Genomic DNA, 19,302 nt, shown 5'->3' with positions numbered 1-19,302 from the left:
GGACATTAGCAGGGAGCTGGATTAGAAGTGGAGCAGGCCGACACCGCGGCTCACTAGGCTAATCCTCCGCCTTGCGGCGCCAGCACACCGGGTTCTAGTCCCGGTCGGGGCACCGGATTCTGTCCCAGTTGCCCCTCTTCCAGGCAAGCCCTCTGCTGTGGCCAGGGAGTGCAGTGGAGGATGGCCCAAGTGCTTGGGCCCTGCACCCCATGGGAGACCAGGATAAGTACCTGGCTCCTGCCATCGGATCAGCGTGGTGCGCCGGCCGCGGCGGCCATTGGAGGGTGAACCAACGGCAAAAGGAAGACATTTCTCTCTGTCTGTCTCTCTCACTGTCCGCTCTGCCTGTCAAAAAAAAAAAAAAAAGAGGGCCGGTGCCGCGGCTCACTAGGCTAATCCTCCGCCTAGCGGCGCCGGCACACCGGGTTCTAGTCCCGGTCGGGGCGCCGGATTCTGTCCCGGTTGCTCCTCTTCCAGGCCAGCCCACTGCTGTGGCCAGGGAGTGCAGTGGAGGATGGCCCAGGTGCTTGGGCCCTGCACCCCATGGGAGACCAGGAAAAGCACCTGGCTCCTGGCTCCTGCCATCGGATCAGCGCGGTGCGCCGGCCGCAGCACACCGGCCGCGGTGGCCATTGGAGGGTGAACCAACGGCAAAGGAAGGCCTTTCTCTCTGTCTCTCTCTCTCACTGACCACTCTGCCTGTCAAAAAAATTAAAAAAAAAAAAAAAAAAAAAAAAAGAAGAAGTGGAGCAGCAAGGACTCAAGTCAGCACCCAAGTGGGATGCCAGCATTGCAGGTGATGGCTCAACCCTCTGCATCACAATGCCAGCCACTTCTGAAGGTTTTTAAAAACCACATTATACTGCATCCATGTATCACAGTTCGGACTACAGTGTAAGTAAATGACAATATCAAGACGACCGGACGAAGACCTGAAAGACTGTCTGACCCCCACTCAGGGCAGAAGTCCTCTCCACAGCATTCCCCATAATGAAGCCCCCAGCCTCCTATTTACCGTGAGTCACAGAACAATGTGGAATACAAATGCTGTTTTCATATCCCAGCTGACGGTGGGCCTTAGAAACAGGGCACCTGATCCGGTTACAGTGAATTCTCTGCAGCAAGTAATAAACGCTCCGGATCGACGTGTGTGGGTCTGACTGCGTGCCAGTCACCCAGTCACATAAAAGAGACCGTTTGTGTTTGCACTGCTGGCAGGAAAGCATTCTCACAGTTCTGCCCAGGCACAAATACACTTCCCCTTCCTTCACACCTCCCTCTCTCCATTTGCTTTCAGAACTGACTGCAATGCGCGCTTTTCAGAGCTATTGCGCTTACAGGGCCCCGTAGGAAACGATCCCCAGCACGGTGACTGGCACAAACTCAGAGCTCAGGAATCCGTAACTGCTTCCACCAGTCCCAGCAGGGCTGCACCTCTCTCAGACCCCAAGCCCTCTGGGGACAGAACCCAGGGCTCACTCGTTCCCTGTGCAGATTTATGATTTTTAACAGGGGTGAAGAGAATGCTGTTCTAAGAAACAATGCCTGTTGCTTGCCCTAAAATGAAGACAGAGGCATCCAAAGCAAGGGCAGAGTTTTAAACAGCATCTAAACTCGGCTCTTAGACAGTGCTTTGCTAAAAACAGGCAGAGGGGCCGGTGTGGCATAGCAGGGAGTGCCACCAGTTGCAATGCTGGCCTCCCACATGGGTGGAGGTTCAAGTCCCAGCTGCTCCATTTCTGATCCAGCTCCTTGCTAACAGCCTGTTCAAAGCAGCAGAAGGTGGTTCCAGTCCTTGGACCCCTGCGAACCATGTAGGAGACCCGGGTGAAGCTCCAGGCTCCTGGCTTCAGGCTGGCCCATACTGGCTGCTGCAACCATCTGGGGAGTAAACCAGCATATGGAAGATCTCTCTCTCTCTCTCCCTCTAACTCTTTCAAAATAAATGAACAACTGTTCTTTAAAAATAAAAATAAAAACAAGCAAGGAATACCATCCAAGGAAGCAGATAAAGCTAACCCACGCTTATCAGTGTGAGGCGGAGAGCTTGTCCAGCACCATTTTTGTCATGCCTGGGGGTGGTGGGAGTGGGGCGTGGTGTGGTTAAACCTGATTCAAACTGTCCCTGACAGTTGCAGGGGGTGGGGAGATGGATGGCTGCTGACTTGACATTTTACCCAGAACAGAGACTGCAGAGAGCGAGCCAGGAGCTGAGTTATCCCCAGGGAGAAGCCTGGGCAAACTGACAGTTCTCTCTGGCTGTTTCAGTGTGCACGTCGAAGAAGCCTGCACGCCAGCTCAAACCACTGCCGATCGCCTGACTGGCAGCTGGGCTTACACCACATTACTGCACACACTTCGGGGCTTCTTTCCTGGCCTCCCCTGCAGATCAATAAAACAGGGGAGACACCGTTTTCCCCATTTACAGCTAAGGAAACTGAGCTTCCTCAAGAAGGTCGCCTATTTGTCCTCAGTCACGGAACTACGGAGCTGTGGCATTTGCAGCTTTCCTGGCTCCTCCTGCCCTGGCCACGTCCCACCGGGGAGACCGAGTGGCAGGTTGGGCGCGGGGGGGGGGGTGGGGGGGGATGGGGGGGGTGGAGAGGTCAGTGGTTTAACTGGAAGACTAATGTACCCACTAGAGGCACTTACATTAACGACCCACAAAAGACTGCCACCCCAAAAACAGGATTTTAAAAGCCTAACAATCAAGACCCTGAGTGGGCCCTCGGCAGAGAGGGAAGCCTGCGAGCTGATGATGCCTAAGACGCCAGCCCTGGCACTCAGAACCGGGCTCCTGTGGGCTCATTTTCAGCAGGCACAGCCTGCACTTAGTGTACATTTTTCATACAAATGATTCAAGTGGAAACACCGTTTGTAATCAAACTCCCTAACAACGACAAAGAAGAGAGTTCCCTTGCAGACAATGCAATGGTTAAAGTAGAAAACCAGTTTGGAACTCAGACATCAGGGAATTACCACATTCTCTGAGGCTCCCTAGAGAGGGCAAGAGCTAACTGGCAACTCTCCTAACTAACCAGCAGGTCATGAAAAGGTGGCCATGGGGCCAGTATTACAGCACATCAGGTTAAACCACTGCCTGTAACGCCAGCATACGGTATCTGAGTGCCAGTTCAAGTCCCAGCTGTTCCACTTTTAATACAGCTCCCTGCTCATGTACCTGGGAAAGCGGCAGAAGATGGCCCAAGTACTTAGGTCCCTGCCAGCCACATGGAAGACCTGGATGGGGTTCCAGGCTCGTGGCTTCAGCCTGGCCCAGTCCCAGCCATTGTGACCATCAGCGAATGGCAGGTATCTCTCTCTGTCTCCCTCTTCTGTCATTCTTCCTATCAAAAAATAAATCTTGGGGCTGGCACTGTGGCATAGAGGGTAAAGCCGCAGCCTGCAGTGCTGGCATCCCATACAGGCGCCGGTTCAAGGCCCAGGTGCTCCACTTCTGATCCAGCTCTCTGCTATGGCCTGGGAAAGCAGAAGATGGCTCAGATCCTTGGGCCCCTGCACCCATGAGGGAGACACAGAGGAAGCTCCTGGCTTCAGATCAGTGCAGCTCCAGCTGTTGCGGCCATCCAGGGAGTGAACCATCGGGTGGAAGACCTCTACCTTTCTCTCTCTCTCTCTCTCTACCTCTCTCTACCTCTGTCTCTCTGTAACTCTGCCTTTCAAATAAATAAATATTTTTAAGAATAAAAATAAAAAATAAATCTTTTTTTTTTTTTTTTTTTTTTTGACAGGCAGAGTGGACAGTGAGAGAGAGAGACAGAGAGAAAGGTCTTCCTTTGCCGTTGGTTCACCCTCCAATGGCCGCCGCGGCCGGCGCGCTGCGGCCGGCGCACCGCACCGATCCGATGGCAGGAGCCAGGAGCCAGGTGCTTTTCCTGGTCTCCCATGGGGTGCAGGGCCCAAGCACCTGGGCCGTCCTCCACTGCACTCCCGGGCCACAGCAGAGGGCTGGCCTGGAAGAGGGGCAACCGGGACAGAATCCGGCGCCCCGACCGGGACTAGAACCCGGTGTGCCGGCGCCGCTAGGCGGAGGATTAGCCTAGTGAGCCGCGGCGCCGGCCAAAAATAAATCTTAAAAAAAAAGACTCGTTCTTCTTGTGGCACACAGAGCCACAGGTGCTCAAGGAAGCTGTCGCCTGGTCTAGGGGCCTGCCAGGAGACCCAAAAACCAAGACGAGAAACTGCAAACACAAACATGATGTGTGAACAAGAGGCGCCTCGCCAGAAAAGACCCTGAACAGGGGAGAGAAGAGATGGAGGCGGCACCCAAATGCCCCTCAGGAACCCAAACCTGCTCCAGGAGCCACCTGCCCACATGAAAACTGATGGGAAACCAGCTGTGGCCTTGGAAATTCAAAGTCACAGGACAAGAAACATGTGTTGCTGGGATGGCAGAAACGTACTAGTAGCTGAAAACATTAACAATCCTGAAATAGGAGCTGGTTCCCAGAATTGCTCTCCTTCAAGGCCAGGATGGTGCAGCAGCCAATGGCAACGCTGCAGCTCCGCCTGGGCAGAAAGGGAGGGAACAGGCTATCGCATACCAGCTTCTCATCCAATGTTTCTTCTTATCCTGCCTCCCCCATTAACCATCCATGTGCGCTGCAGCACCCCAGCCCATCGCGCTAACACCCTCTCCCAGGGGACCCCACTCTGCCCACCTGGGAGGGGCATCCTAGGCACCACCAGGTCCACAGGAGGCTGGGCCAGGGCACCCTGCACAGGGAGCTCCTCCAGCGACACAGCGGACTGCAGCCAGAGGCATGGGCGGGTCCCATGCCACGGCCCCAGCTTCCCCACCTCCCCTGTGAAGATGAGACCGCAACAACCTCGGAACTGGCAGGAGGCTAACGATGCCCAGAGCACAGCTGCGGGAACTCAGCAGACACGCTTCTGTGTCCTGGGCCCCCATTTCAAACCAACGCTAATAATGCCACGGGCAACTCTGAGCGCTCGGTAGCCACTTCCAGCAGGCCTCTGGGAACGGAGTTTGTTCCAGCATATTCCACCAGAACGTGTCACACAACTACTGGCTCTAAAGGAATTCCACAAGTTGACCACGGATGAGCCATTAATTAATTGAACTCACAACAAGGTTGATTACACGGAGAAATCCAACCTACCCCACTTAGAGGCCTGCTTGCCAAAATGAACCTAGGCCAAGGTTCAGTGCTGAGAGCTCAACACGAAGTGAAACAGCTTCGCCTCTGAGGCCTGAAGCCAGTGACTGGCCCCTGCCTGTCCCCTACGTGACCAGATGCCTGTTCACCTCACTCTCAGCAGCAAGTCCCGGTCCGGCTCCCCTCTCCTGCCTGGAGCCTCCATCTCAATCTTGGTGCTCGGCCCAGGGTGGCTCGAGGCTGGCTGCCAAACCTCCCGGGGGTGGGGCCTGGCCCACACCGGTGCAGACCCACACGTCAGCACCGACTCACCAAGGAACAACACCAGTGCCTTCAAACATCTGCTGGGCCCAGCTCCCGCCAGCACTGCACTGAGACTCACTCAGGCTCTGCCTCTGAAGACCGTGGGGCCTCGGTGAGCTCCCACCCGGCCCACGCAGCCGACCCTGCACGAGCACTTCCTGTGCTCTAGGGCCACACTCACATACCACCCTCATGTCCAGCAATGAGTGGGTGAGCATTCGCTTCTTGCAAGGACGTGCCAAAAAAAAACCACTCAGTAACCTAACACTGAAGTCTGACAACAAGATGGTTTCAGCGTCAAGCCCACGGAGTTGGATGAAGATCCATGCTAAAGTATTGAGTATTTTTTTTTTGATAAAAATAAGTCCAGATAAAATCTTATGAAGCTACACACACACACTGCTGAGTGACTGGAGCTTGAGGGAGACCGACATGTTTCTGCAGAAGGCAGAAAATCAGCCTACATAAAGAGAAGGCAGACATCACAGAGGAAGGCCATTTAGATACTGAGTGGAGGGGCAGGCAGTCAGCCCGGCAGGCAAGACCCAGCTTGGGATGCCCACACCCAGGTCCCAGCTCCACTCCCGATTTCAGTTTCCTGCTAATGCACACACTAGGAGGCAGCAGGTTCTGGCTCAAGTGCTTGGGTCCCTGCCGCCCACATGAGAGACCGGATTGAATTTCTGGCTCCTGGCTTCAGTGTAGCCCAGTATAAGCTACTAAAGGCATTTAGGGAATGAACTAGAGAAATCAGAGATCTCTCTCCCTCCCTCTGTTTCTGTCTCGCCCCACCCCCTTTGCCTTTCAAATAAAATAAATAAATAAGGCACCATACTCATATATATATATATGCATTATACTCAAATATATATATTTGCCCTTTACCAAACACACACACACACACACACACACACACAAGCTGGGTAGGGGCCTTCCCAAAGCACTAACCACTAAGAAAGGGCTTTCAGGGAATCTTTAATGCCTCAGTAGCGAAAGGCTGAAAATGAGTTCAAAAACAGAAGGGAGGAGAAACAGGCTGCGTGAGCACTCACTCCAGTCCCAGCTCAGGATGCCGGATGTCCACTCTCGCAGCTGTTCCTCAAACAGCCAGGTTGGACACGTTAACCAGGTCGTGCTCGTGGGCAAAGGTAGTCTGAGCTGCAGTGGACAGATAAACACAAATCAATCACAGAGAGCAGGCAGTCTGTGCTTATGAGTCCTGAGAGAAGTGAGGGGTGACACGGGCACTCGGGAGGCCAGGACACGCGGAGCCCGGGGCTGCCGTGCTGGGGAGCCCCTGTCTGCTGCAGGAGGATGGTCGAGGAGGCTGGCTCTGCGCCGAGCCCTGCTCCTGATCAGGCTGGCAGGCAGGCAGCTGTACTAGGTTAGGACCAGCAGACTACAATCTCTGGAAGAAAAGGCAGCAGGATGCTTGCAAGGAATACAATCCCATCTAACTGCTTCATCGGAACCGCTACGGAATAAACAGGCAAGAGAATAAAAGGAAACCTTCCGTGTAGTCCACGGCCTTCCAATGACTAACGTTCTAATAACTATCATTTATCAAGGACGTGGGTGCCAGGCACTTCCTGAGCATTTCATGGACCGTAGCTCATTTAATCTCCCACAATTAATCCACAAGTACCGTCATCAGCCCCACCTTGACAGAGGAGCAAGCTGAGACACAAGGAGATGAATTTTCCTGAGGCCACAGAGCTAGAAAGCAACAGAACTCAGAGGTGAGCTCTCGTATGTATGATTCGCGTTGGGGGTTTTGTGTAGTGGTCAAGACACCCCTTAGGATTCTTGCCTCACATATCAAGGTGTCTGGGTTCAAGGCACAGCTCCGCTCCCAATTCCAGCTTCCTGCTAATGCACACCCTGAGAGGTAGCAGGTGACGGCTCAGTTATGAGTCCCTGCTTCTCACATGGGAGACCCCCATGCAGTTCTCAGCTCCTGGCTTTGGCCTGGACCAGCCTCAACTAGCCACATGCATTTGGAGTGAACCAGGAGATAGAAGATAGATTCATTCTCATTCTCTCTCTCTCTCTCTCTCTCTCTCTCCCTCTCCCTCTCCCTCTCCCTCTTCCCCTCCCTCCCTCTCTCCCTTTCCCTGTCTCTCAGTGTGTGCACATGTGTGTGTGTCTTTCAACTAATTACATTTTTAAAAGTCTGATTATAAAAATCATAATCCACCTATTCTCTCACATAACTAGGAAAACCATGCACTGAAAGACAGTCAAGACTCAGTGACCTCTAAGACTCCTTGTTATTAAAAACTGAGTCAGCGAGAGGTTAACGTGGTATTGGTGGTTATGGCACGGAAGGGGACGGGGTCTCGTGGCAGTGAGGTCGCAGACATGTGGCTCCCCCAGGACCAGGGTCTCCTCTACCCTCTAATAAATATCCCAAAGAGAAGACACGGTGAAAGGGTGAGGGTTGCAAAAGAGCTCAAACTTCCCAGTTTTGTGCCTGTGGGAAAAGGATGACCTCGCCTCTCCATGCCTCAGTTTCCTCACCTGTGAAGTTAGAAAAACGTTGCTTTCCAATCCCAATAATAACCTGGAGCTTTAGCGAGGCAAGGAATTTTTTTCACAAAAGTCCTTTTTTTTTTTTTTTTTAATTTTTTTTAAGAGTTACCAAACTGCTCTTCCTGCAGGTCCTGACTCCCCAGGTCTGGAAGTAGGAATACAGAGAAAGGAAAGAATGAGAAAATGCACATCCAGTACTGGGCACAATGCCTGGCCCAGTGCGTGCCATAAATGCCAGCTTTGGGGGAAAAAATTATGACACCAAACTCTGGTAGTGAAGAGTCAAACTTACAGGCAGATCATAGGGAAAAGTCTGCACGAATAAGGGGAGGGAGGTGGGGAGAGCCAGTAAATTTTAACATCAACAAGGGCAATGTAAGACACTTAAGAAAAAAAGCAAATCCAAGAGCTCTATGGTAACACTGACATCTAAAATGGGACCTCTACGTCACTGTGGATCGGCCTGACAACTTCCCATGGTCACTACGGGCAAAAAGAAAAAAGACATCTGTACAGCACCACTGGAAAAAGCACTGGGAGAAAAAAAAAAAAAAAAAGGCTCCCTCCCACCCCATGGACTATAAAATAAGAATACAGTCTACACAGGGAACCTGGCTGCTGCCCATCAAGAAATGACCTGCAGAGCCAGAGGACAGCCAACCCACATGGGCTGCTACGTCTTGAGGACGAGCTAAGAGGATGGAGCCTTTCTGGCCCGAAAGATCAAGGTCAGGAGGGCCCTGAGAGAATCTACTAGATGGGAGACAGGAAGTGGAGTGCCATTTTGGTCACCAAACCCTGAGATGGCAGGAAAGGGAGGTCCCGCCGACACCTGTAGGAGACCAGGGAAGAGACGCCTGAGCGGCCCAGGCAGGGGCAGCGACAGAAGTATATGACTAGATTTGGACAAGTGTCTGAAGGCAAGAGTGGGGTTTCCCTAGGAACCAAGAGCTGCATTCCTTACCATCTGTGTAAGGCTCTGAAGGCGAACACACACGAAATCGTCAAGGCTGCAGAGGGGCTGTGCCTTCCCCCAGCCGGATCACCAGTGGCACAGCGTGTGGCCAGTCTTCAAGAGACAGAGCTGCACTCCCCCTCGCCACACAGGGCCCTAAGCACATTGGCTGGACCCGAAATGATGATGAGCTTGCATGTTTTCGAGGAGCTCTGCAGAGGGCTGGAGGTGATGCCATAGTGTAAATAACAGAGGGTGGCACGCCATTCTTCTCTAATTAACACACACAGGCAGTAACAGCCACATGGCAAGGTTCTAGATGTTCTCACCGGACATTAAAATGCTTCCAACGCCTCACCCTCGACTTGAGTGCTTAAGCCATGCTTTGTATTCTAAAGACAGGACACAGACAAATCATAGATGTGCTGAAAGTCTCCAGTTGGAGTGAAGCTGGCTCAGAATTTACCACCCAGCCTCTACAGTGAGCTGCTCACACCCCCTGCAATCTCTGCACACCACTATGACAGGTCCAAGTCCTCAGAGGGGCAGGGAAGAGCCCTTCTCAACACCAACCCTTCTCATCAACCCACAGTGACCTCTGTGCCTTATTGGGGACAGGGGAGCACACACCCAGTACATTCTGATTCCCGTCCTAGTCTTAAAATAATTGCTTTATGTTTGAGCACATGACCCGCACTCAATGCCTACATCAACTTAAGTGAAGACTGACCATGTGTCTGTATTAGAAAGTACAATTAAAGCACCCCACTGCCCAGCAACTCTACTTTCTCAGTACAGCAGCTCCCCCTTATATAGTTTTGCTTGCTGGGGTTTCTGTTATCCACAGTCAATCATAGTCTAGAAATGTTAAATGGAACATTCCAGAAATAAACAATCCATAAATTATAAATTGCATGTTGTTCTGAGTGGTATGATGAAATCTTAGGCCAATGCATTCTGTCCCACCCAGGATGTGGACCCCCTCTGTCCAGCGTATCTGTGCTGTATGCACTACCCTCCCGACAGCCATTTAGTAGATGTTCTTGGTAATCAGATGAACTTTCATGATGCTGCTGCAGTGTCTGTGTTCAAATAACCCTTATTTTACTGAATTATAGCCACGAAGCAGAGCAGTGATGCCAACAATTCAGATAGACAAGGATGAGCCATAAAGTGTTTCCTTTAACTGGTAACATGAAAATACAGTGAGATATTTTGAGAGAGAGAAAAAGATCACACGCATGTAATTTTTACTATAGCATGCTTCTATAATTTTTCTAGTCTATTACCAGTCATTGTTAAAGTCTTATACAGGCCAGCGCCACAGCTCACTAGGCTAACCCTCCACCTGCTGCGCTGGCACCCCGGGTTCTAGTCCCGGTTGGGGAGCCAGGTTCTGTCCCGGTTGCCCCTCTTCCAGTCCAGCTCTCTGCTGTGGCCTGGGAAGGCAGTGGAGGATGGCCCAAGTGCTTGGGCCCTGCACCCGCATGGGAGTGAACCAATGGAAGGAAGACCTTTCTCTCTGTATCTCTCTCACTGTCTAACTCTATCTGTCAAATAATAATAATAAAAATAAACAGAATACCGACACTCCCAGAACAGTGGTTATCCTCTGAAGAAGGGGAAGGGGTACAAGTGTGCATCGAGAAAGATTCTGAATGCTCTGGAATGTCTGCATAGTTTTTTCCTCTAGAGAATCTGTATTATGTAACTTGTAAAATGAAATTTTCATTTACTCTTTTATATATATTTTAATTTGCGAGGCTCAGAATAGAAATAAACACAGGCTCCCTTCACTAGATCCCTCCCCAAATGCCTGCATCAAGGCTGGGCCACAGCTGAGCCAGAATTTGGGAACAGAATCCAGGTTCCCAGGACTGGGGACCCAACTACCTGAGCTATCACCTGCTGCCTCCCAGGATTTGAACTGGCAGGAAGCTGGAGTCTGGAGTCAGAGCTGTCTCTGTCTCTGTCTCTGTCTCTGTGTGTCTCTCTCTCCCACCCATGCCCTCCCCCACCTTTCAAATAATAAATAAACCTTTTAAAGGTGGGGGTGGGATTGTGGTGCAAGTTAAGCCACCACTTGTGACACCAGCATTCCATATGGGCACCAGTTCAAGTCCTGAAGGCTCCACTTACGATCCAGCAGCAGATGACGGCCCAAGTGCTTGGGTCCCTGCCACCTGGATGGAGTTCCGGGCTCCTGACTTTGGCCTGGTATAGCCAGACAGAAGATCGATCAATCTCTCCCTCCCTCTCACTCTTTCTCTCCCCCCTCTCTCTAAAACTCTCCCTTTCAAATAATCAATAAATCAATCTTTAAAAAAACTGGCAATGGAACCCAGGCACTCCAATGTGGGACACAGGCATCTTAACTGCTAGGCTAAATACCTGCTCCCTAATTCTGCTCCAAAAAAAGAAAATAAGCAGATGCTGTCCAATATATTTCAAAGGTATGTTGAGTGGCAAGTCTCCGTGGGTCTGGCTCACGCTTCCTAGAAGACAGAGTTCAAAAGTATTCGCTTGCAACTCCTGTCCAAGGTGGGTTTTGCAATATAGATCACATTTCAATATAGCAAACCCAACTCTGTCACTCTGTAGGTTGCTAATTTATATGCTGGTTCAACTAAGAGGCAAGGAAAAAAAAAAAAAAACTACATGCCAAGGGGACTTCTGGTAATCCAAAAGGAGCTCGACAGAGTAATTTCAGTTCTTCTAACCCCAACTTCTCTCTCTCTCTCTCTCTCTCTCTCTCTCTCTCTCTCAATAAGTAGCCCTTGCCCAACCACAAATCCTCCACCCCAGGCCTAGCTGTCAGTGCCTCAGTCTCTTCCCTCTGGGAATCAGGGTTCTTAACATCAATCTTGATCTCTTGGGCTAGCGAAGGAGATCTAAAAATCTCACCGAACTAATACGTGATTATTTACCTTCTGGGGTCAGTTAACTACATAGGATACAAATTTAGTTTACGTTAATTTTATTTGAAAGGCCAAGAAAAAGAGACAGGAGAAGGAGAGACAGGGAGGGAGAGAGAGAGAGAGAGGAAGAGGGGGAGGGGAAGGGGGAGAGAGATCGAGAGCTAGTTCACTCTCCAAACGCCCACACCAGTTAGGGCTGGATCAGGCTGCAGCCAGGAGCCTGGAATTCCATCCAGGACTCCCACATGAGTGGCAGGAGCTCAAGTGCTTGAGCCATCCTTTGCCTGCTGCCTCATGAATCAGCAGGAAGCCAGATCTGAAAAGGAGGGGCTGGGACTGGAACCAGGCACTCTGATATGGAATGCAGAGGTCCCAAGCAGCAACTTAAGCCACCGCCCCACACACCCACTCTAAACACATGCACATCCCTCCACCCCTTCAGAGCACCAACTTGAGTCCTTAGAGGGGCCAGCATTGTGGGGCATTGGGTTAGGCTGCCTCCTGGAGCCAGCATCCCATATGAGTGCCAGTTCAAGTCCCAGTTGCACCACTTCTGATCCAGCTTCCTGTTAACGTGCCTGGGAAGGCAGGAAAAGATGGCCCAAGTCCCTTGAGCCCCTGCCACCCATGTGGGAGATCTGGAGTTCTAGGCTCCTGCCTTTGGCCTGGCTCAGTCCCAGCTGTTGCAGCCACTGGGGAATGAACCAGCAGATGGAAGATTCTACATCCCCTCCCATAACTCTGCATTTAAATACATGAATAAACCTTTTTTTTTAAAGCCCTTAGAAACACAAAAGTATAATATCAAAAACCTACTAAGTAATGCTAACCTACGGAGGCAGAAATCAGACTTGTGGTACTTTTGGTCATGAGTAGGGATGATCTGGAAGCGGTCACTAGGCGCATTCCTGGAGTATACATTTCTAGAAATGTTCTGTTTTCAGATGCATTTTGTCACAACTGATTAAACAGCACACGTAAGGTCTGAGCATTCTGCTGTAGGTAAATTATACCTCAATTAAAAAAAAAAAAAAAAAACACCACCCTCCTTAAGCAGCATCTCTCCTGAGGACTGCCGCAGAGCTTCGAGCTGTCCTATCAGACGTCGGGAATCTCTGGAGTGCTCTGCAAGGAGCAGGAGTACCATGGCGACAGTCACCATAAAAATAGATAGCAAGATGGAAATGGAGAGAGGACACAGGAATTTAAGAAAGCGCACCAAGAGCCACTCATTTGCAGCAGGAGAAGAAAAAATAGAGGAGGGAGTTTTAATGCCGCCTGCACTTTGAAAAACAGCATTGAATGTGGTTGTTTATTACTAAAAAGAGTTTTATGCCTTCCTGACACGCAAGAAGACAAGGCAGGCTGAGAACTATTATTTCTCACCATATTTTGCTTTTAAAAAATAATACAGGTGGGGCCGGTGCTGTGGCGCAGCAGGTTAACGCCTTGGCCTGAAGTGCCGGCATCCCATATGGGCTCCAGTTCTAGTCTTGGCTATGCCTCTTCCGATCCAGCTCTCTGCTGTGGCCTAGGAAAGCAGTGGAAGATGGCCCAAGTCCTTGGGCCCCTGCACCCACGTGGGAGACCCGGAAGAAGCTCCTGGCTCCTGGCTTTGATCGGCGCAGCTCCAGTGGTTGCAGTCATCTGGGGAATGGAAGACCTCTCTCTGTCTCTACCTTTCTCTGTAACTCTGTCTTTCAAATAATAAAATAAATCTTAAAATAAAAATAAAAAATAATACAGGAACCAGCAGTGTGTCACAGCAGGTTAAGCTGCTGCCTGCTAAGCCGGAATCCCACATGAGGGTTGGTTGGAGCCCTGGCTGCTCCACTTCAGATCCAGCTCCCGGCTAATGGGTCTGGGAAAGCAGCAGCAGATGACCCAAGTCCTTGGGCCCCTGCACCCATGTGGGAGACCCAGATGGAGCTCTTGGCCTGGCACAGCCCCAGCCGTTGCAGCCATCTGGTAACTAAACCAGTGGATGGAAGATCTCTGTATAACTCTGTAACTCTGTGTAACTCCGCCTTTCAAATAAATAAATGGTTTTTTAAAAAAGACAGAAAAACAGTGTGTGTGTATAATATATACATATACATACATACATATATATATGCATATATATATATATATAATTAGCTTTTTCCCACACCCACTGTTACATGGCTCAGGAAACCAAATCACAGTAACACAGTAACTCAAACATAGAGGAGATGACACATACCCTGCAATACACAGATACCACAGAAACAATGCAGACTGGCCGGCGCCGCGGCTCACTTGGCTAATCCTCTGCCTGCGGCGCCGGCACACCGGGTTCTAGTCCTGGTTGGGGTGCCGATTCTGTCCCGGTTGCTCCTCTTCCAGTCCAACTCTCTGCTGTGGCCCGGGAGGCAGTGGAGGATGGCATAAGTGCTTGGGCCCTGCACCCACATGGGAGACCAGGAAGGAGCACCTGGCTCCTGGCTTCAGATCAGTGCAGTGCACCAGCCGCAGCGCGATGGCCAAGGTGGCCATTTGGGGGATGAACCAACAGAAAAGGAAGACCTTTCTCTCTGTCTCTCTCCCTCACTGTCTAACTCTGCCTGTCCAAAAAAAAAAAAAAAAGAAAGAAAGAAAGAAAGAAACAATGCAGACCAAGGCCCATCATCAACAAATGTACAATGACTTTCAACTTCAGTTCTAAATAACCAAAACCTGCCTATAATGTTGACATCCATTGAACACTTGCATTCTTTAAGTTGGTGCACTCCAAATGGCCTTACTCCATGTGAAGAGAGAGTACTTTCTTGCCAAAAATGGATTTTTCAAATACCAAACTGTGAGCATGAATCACATGGAGGCAGAAATCTTGTGATATTCTCCAAAGATAAGATAATCCTCTATTCTCTGCAGAACTCTGTAAGAAACTTTTCTCCATGTAATTTAGCCTTAGCAGTGACCCTAACAACAAAAACAACAATGATAATAACAATAACAGCAGTCCAAAAATACTAGGAGGAACCTTAAAATGTTAAAGAATTAGGGTGGATTCTAAATAAACTATATATTAAGCAAAGGTTCAGGAAAATTAAACTAAATCAAAGTTTCCACATGGAAACTAATACAAAAATTAAATTTTATAACTAAAACTATATACTTACTGTCTGACATAACTTGAATATATGCTTTCCTGGAAAATCACACTTAAAAGTTTCTTTACTTTTTTTTTTAAAGATTTATTTTATCTTTTTGAAAGGGTTACAAGGAAAGATAGGGAGAGACAGAGAGAGAGAGAGATCTGCCATCTGCTAGTTAACTCCCTAAATGGTCACAATGGCTAGCGCTGTGCCAGACAGAAGCCAGGAACCAGGAACTCCACCTGGATCTCCTACATGGGTGACAGAAGTCCAAGTACCAAGGACTTCCGCAGCTTTCCCAGGTACATTAGCAGGGAGCTCGATTCAAAGTAGAGTAGACATGACTCAAACTGGCACTCATGTGGGACGCCAGCATCACAGGCAGCCCCCTTCATCCACTGTGCCACAATACCTGCTCTCCAAAGTTTCTGCTGTGGCGCAGTGGGCTAGGCATCCGCCTGCAGCGCCAGCATCCCCCATGGGCACCAGTTCATGTCCTGGCTGCTCACCTTCTGATCCAGTTCTCTGCCTATGGCCTGGGAAAGAAGTGGAAGATGCCCAAGTGCTTGGGCCCCTGCATCAAGTGGGAGACCTGGAAGAAGCTCCTGGCTCCTCACTTCGGGTAGGCCCAGCTCTCACCACTGTGGCCATTTGGGGAGTGAACTAGTGGATGGAAGACCTTTCTGCCTCTTCCTTTCTCTGTCTGTGACTCTGCCTCTCAAATAAATAAATCTTTTTTTAAAAAAAAAGTTTCTTTAGGTTTATCTGACGCTTGTTCTCTTTGTTGCTTATACTACAGAACAATCAAAAGTCCAGTCTCATCTCTGGTGTCAGGATGGCATTAAATATGCTGTGCTCAGAATATAACCCCACTGCATGGGAAATTAAGTAGGAAGGAGATGAGCAAGGGGGCTTCCAGGTCCTCTGCAGCCAAGCACAGGACGCGGCAGCCAGCTAAGGGGCCCCAGCCTGCCTCAGCCATTACACTGAATAGGACGTCCACGTTATCCTACCATGTCACTCTACTTTGCTCATCATTATTAGCCAATTCCTTGATCCTCTTGCTTCTCCTAAAGACCAAATTCCATTTTCATTTCCTAGGACTACAAACTGTGTTCTGATACTCCTTGCAATAGTTCTCTTCATCCTTCCTAAAACGGTCCCAGGAGGATCTCTCAAAAATGCCAGGATCTATTTATAAACACTTTTTAAGGAGCCAACATGATGATGTTCATGCAAATACTATGCCACTGGAGAAACATCCTCTGCTCCACGTTATCGTCCAGCTTTGACAAGTCACATCATAACTGAACCTAGGAATTGGAAGGGATGGTGAAGGTCAGCCTAATTCCTAACTTGCTCTTCCATAACATCCCTAATGAACAGCATTCAGCCCTACTTGAATACCTCCAACAATGGGAAGTTCACTACTCCACAGATATTTCTGTTGTTAGATCTGCCAACTGAAAAATCCTTTTTTCACACTGAACCGAAATCTGCATTCTCAGTCTTTAACGTGTAAGAAGGGGCCATCAATTTCAACAGAATCACTCTACAGGTGAAGAATCGTAGACAACTATCACTCTATAGCCGAGGAATCTGAAGCAACCCAGGCTAAAGCAATGGTTTCATCCATTGATCACATTCTCAGGAGCGAAAATGAGTCTACACTTGCCTGCACCTGATACACATGAAAACAGGTGAAGATATTACTAGGCATCCATCTCACAAGTGGACGCCAACCATTCCCGATCTTGTATCATTCTAGGCTCCCTTGTCGAATCAAGCTGAATATGCTCATGTTCCTTTTAAATCACAGCTCCCCCACGGTCCAAGTATTGCATGACCAGCTGAGGTCATTACAAGAGGATCATGTAATTGGATCCCTGAATTCCTGATCCAGTTATTAACTGGATTTGACTTTTTGAAACCCTCATCCCACTCGAGGCTCACAATGAACTCATGAGCAATAGAAAAACCCCAAGGCCCTTTTCCCACATGCCCTGCTGCTCTTCATGGGCCTGTACCAACTCTGGCCAGGGACTGAGTCTCACCTTGTGTCTCCAGTGCCTAACAGCATTTGCACACATCAGACAGGTACTCAAGACTGTTCACAGAATAAATCATCTACTTTATCCTATCCTGTTCTTGAACAATAAAATGCTTTTAAAATAGTAGCATTTTTGCCACTGTGAAATATATACACATTATAGAAGGAATAAAATTTTTAAATGTTAAAAAAAAACTCCACATACTTCATCTAGAAGCAACCAGTATTGATATTTTGGTATTAATACTGTATTTCCAGGGGCCAGCGCTGTGGCACAGGATAATCCTCCACCTGTAGTGCAGTAGGTTCTATTCCCAGTTGATCCTGTTCCTATCAGCTCTCTGCTATGGCCTAGGAAAGCAGCAGAAGATGGCTCAAGTGCTTGGGCCCCTACACCTGTGTGGGAGACCCGGATGAAGCTCTTGACTCCTGGCTTTGGATCGGCACAGCTCCAGCCTTTGCAACCATTTGGGGAGTGAACTAGCAGATGGAAGACCTTTCTCTCTGTCTCTCCCTCTGTCTGTAACTCTACCTCTCAAAGTAAATAAATAAAATCTTAAAAAAAAAATACTATATTGGGGCTGGCACTGTGGTACAGTGGGTTAAAGCCCCAGTCTGCAATGTCAGCATCCCATATGGACACCAGTTCGAGTCCCAGCTGCTCCACTTCCAATCCAGCTCTCTGCTGTGATCTGGGAAAGCAGTAGAAGATGGCCCAAGTCCTTGGACCCCTGCACTCATGTGGGAGACTGGGAGGAAGTTCCTGCCTCTTGGCTTCGGATTGGCGTAGCTCCCACCATTGCAACCATCTAGGGAGTAAACCAATGGATGGAAGACCTCTCCTCTCTCTCTCTGTTTCTGCCCTTCTGTAACTCTGCCTTTCAAAAACATCAATAAATCTTAAAAAAAAAATACTATATTTCCTTCCAGCCATTTTCTATGCATGTTCCTTTATTAACATTTGAAATAATATTGTAGATACACTTTAGCTTTTAGCAGAAATATTTTTCCATTATTTTAAAAGTATTTCTAAACATTTTTCATGCCTTCGTAACACCCCATTATAAAGATGTATCCATCAGAATACATTTAAGCATTATGTCCACCCACACCATTGGATATTTAGGTTGCTTCCAATTGTTCACTATGGTTTTTTTTTAAAAACCTCTGAATAATCTCCAAGCCAAAAACATCCACATTTTGGAGACGGCCTCAACTAAGTCCCCAGAAGAGGAATTATCTTATCAAAATGTGTGAACATCTTGATACATTATAATTCAAAGTTTTAAAACTAACTCAGATATTTAACTTATCCCCTACTGAATGTTTCCTTTTTGTAAATACAGGCTCCCCATTCTACCTGATTTTGAACCTTGATTTATCTGCTAAATAAGTAATTCCTCCTACCTCTGGGCCACCAGCAAATGTGACAAACACACCTTCTGTATCCTCATCCACAATACAAGAAATGTTGAAGAAATCAAGGCCAAGAATAGAATGAATACTATGGCTCTTTCAGTTCTTCTTCCAGGTTCACTCAGGGCCAATAAGTCACAGTGTTTGCATATGACCGTCAAGTTTAATTAAAACATCATACAGCCCACATTTTCACACTTATGGCTTACTACATGGACCATCATATCTTAAGACACTTTACAGAAGCCAAAATGCACCAGAGCTGCTACATCAGTCCTCAGTCCAGTATCCAAACCATCATATAACACAGAAAATGGATTTAATTAGATGAAATTCAGCTGACTTCAGAGGCTGGCATTGTGACATGGCAAGTTAAGCTGCCACCTGTGACACTGGCATCCCTTACGGGCACCGGTTCGTGTCCCAGCTGCTCCACTTCTGATCCAGCTCTCTCTATGGCCTGAGAAAGCAGTAGAAGATGGCCCAAGCCCTTGGGCCCCTGCACCCATGTGGGAGACCCGGAAGAAGTTCCTGGCTTTGGATCGGTGCATCCCCGGCCACTGCGACCAATTTGGGAGTGAACCATTGGATGGAAGACCTCTCTCTCTCTCTCTCTCTGCCTCTCCTCTTCTCTGTGTGTAACTCTGACTTTCAAATAAATAAATAAAAATCTTCAAAAATTTTAAAAATAGACTTCAGTTTCAACTTTTTTTAATGTTAAAAAAGCAGTACTGGGGCCGGTGCTGTGGTATAGTAGGCTGTCTCGCCTGGAGCGCCAGCACCCTATATGGGCACAGGTTCAAGCCCCGGCTGCTCCTTTTCTGATCTAGCTCTCTGCTACGGCCTGGGAAAGCAGTAGAAGATGGCC

The 19,302-nt window shown here is 48.8% G+C and overlaps 1 protein-coding gene across 5 annotated transcripts in view; it reads right to left on the bottom strand.

Moving 5' to 3' along the window:
* ZNF395 (zinc finger protein 395) overlaps positions 1-19,302 on the bottom strand; it is a 95,866-nt gene that overhangs the window by 22,060 nt on the left and 54,504 nt on the right. The window contains exon 2 of one of the 5 annotated variants that reach the window (XM_051831757.3): positions 6,497-6,602. The exons of the other annotated variants lie outside the window; for them this stretch is intronic. The gene's annotated coding sequence lies outside the window, so the exon portion shown is untranslated. The remainder of the gene's footprint in view (positions 1-6,496; positions 6,603-19,302) is intronic. 5 annotated transcript variants of the gene reach the window in all.

The sequence above is a fragment of the Oryctolagus cuniculus genome, chromosome 2 (genome assembly GCF_051225735.1).
Source record: "Oryctolagus cuniculus isolate XC-2025 breed Fujian yellow rabbit chromosome 2, ASM5122573v1, whole genome shotgun sequence".
Lineage (NCBI taxonomy): Eukaryota > Metazoa > Chordata > Mammalia > Lagomorpha > Leporidae > Oryctolagus > Oryctolagus cuniculus.
Note: the sequence above shows the minus strand (reverse complement) of the source record. Positions and strands in the feature narration are given on the sequence as shown.